Here is a 2,203-nt window from a genome sequence, read left to right on the forward strand (position 1 = left end):
GAAAAAAAAATCAGACTTGTACCTATTAAAAACCATAGTATCTTTTCATTTATGAATCCAAGAAAAAAAAGCTCTTTTTTATACAGGAATTAATAAAAGTTTGAATACATACACATCACCATTATTAGTAAATTATTTTATTCCCAAATCAAACAGAATGTATGACAATAATAATAAAAAAAGCTTTTTTAATATGTATTATAAGTTTGACACGTCAAACAATAAAGAACAAAAACAATATTGCTCTTTGAATTCATTTTCACACATTTCGTTTGCCGCGCTTTTTGCAAAACGGAAAAAAACATGGCGCCTTTGAAAGAGCTAACACCTAGTGAATGCTACATTTTGCCACAGGCAACCTCGGATTGCCTGTTTGTCAATTAAAATGTGTGGAATACAAGATATTTTTTTATTAAATGAACAATACATAAACTTTTTTGTGTTTTATTTCAGTAACATACGAATAAGAAACTAATACGTGGTGAAATATGATTATAATATTATTCGTACAGACCTTTGCGATAAAGGAACAAAAATACCTTCTCGTGTTTTCAAATGATTAAATTATGTATCCGAATAATATTATATATATTATGCACTAAAGCGCATCAAACACAGTGATGTTTTTTCATTCCCGAAATTTTGTGTCAGTGTTTCGGGTCATTTGACAGGATGGCGGTTCTACAGGAGTCTTAGTACGCAATGACAAAAAGAAAAATGATAGTCAGAACGCTGATATCGGATACCTTAAGATACTGTAATATTTTATATTAGAGAATCTTAACATAAAATATTATAGTATCTTCAATCTTCATCGTGTGTGATGCGCTTCATCCTTTATTTAATTTACCTCGAAACAATATTTCTACTTCGCACTACATACAACGTAAACAAATCTTGTACGAAACAATCAACGTTTCCCCATTAATTTTTTCGTAAATATTTCCGGAAAAACAACCATCAAAGTTGTTCCAACAGCATAATGTAATCTCGTTCAATTTTCGCGTTAATTGAAGCAGCGAAACGGAATGAAATCCAAAACGGTTTTGTTTAAACGAATTATAGTGAAGTGGTAATAACAACACTCACATTGATGAGCCCTTAAAAAATCGGCCAAGTGCGAATCAGATTCACGCACTGAGAGTTCCGTACAAATTGTTTTTAACTATATTATCATGTAACTAAAAATTTATGATTTTTGCATTTTTTCCTTTAGCTATAAAGATGCTTCGCACCGAATTGCAATTTTCTTTTTTCTTGGGAAGAAGGTATAGACCGGGAGATACTGACACAAAATTTCGAGTCATTTGTAACAAGGATGGCGGTTCTACAGGGGTCTTAGTACGCAATGACAAAAAGAAAAATGATGGTGTGAACGCTGGTACCGGTGGCTTAGTCGCGTGGGCGTTTGTCGAACTCGTCGGAAAAATAGCGAAAGTCAAACGATTTGTAACACAAAAATTTTAGAATTTACCGATAGCCCATAAAAAAGTAGTAGGCGGTAGTGTCATGCCACACTTTTCCGGTGTGACTTACAGCCCGCCATACCGACGCGAATGTGTTGATTTAAATAAAACAATCATTGAACCATTTGTACCAGGCTAACTTTTGCACAGGTAACTATCGTCGTGCAGCCTTTTACGAAAATCGCCATGCCATACTTTTCGGACGATTCCAAATGGTCGCCATACCGCCGAAAATCTGCAAAAAATTTTTATTTCGCCAAACTTTTTGTACCAGTATTGCATTTGGATTTTTGGAGAGTATTTGATAAAATGTGACCATTATTATATTTGCCATACTTCTAGTAGGGGGAAAAAGTGCTGTCATACTTGAAAACTTAATTTATTATTAATTTATATAAGTGAAGATTTCCAACACATAGATCTTTGAAATTTTGTATTTATATTTTTTGATCCTCAAACTTACAGGAAAAATAAGTGCCATACTGTTACAAATCGTTTGACTTTCGCTATTTTCCGACGAGTTCGACTAACGCCCACGCGACTAAGCCGCCGGTACCAGCGTTCACGCCATCGTTTTTCTTTTTGTCATTGCGTACTAAGACCCCTGTAGAACCGCCATCCTGTTACAAATGACTCGAAATTTTGTGTCAGTATCTCCCGGTCTAGTAGGGTACTCTTTAGGTGTAGGGACACGGAATTAAATCTAAAACGGTTTTGTTCTAAGTGAATAGTGAAGT

The sequence above is a fragment of the Colias eurytheme genome, chromosome 26 (assembly GCF_061535395.1).
Source record: "Colias eurytheme isolate Ceu_HAF_F1 chromosome 26, ilColEury1 Martin Lab GWU primary, whole genome shotgun sequence".
Lineage (NCBI taxonomy): Eukaryota > Metazoa > Arthropoda > Insecta > Lepidoptera > Pieridae > Colias > Colias eurytheme.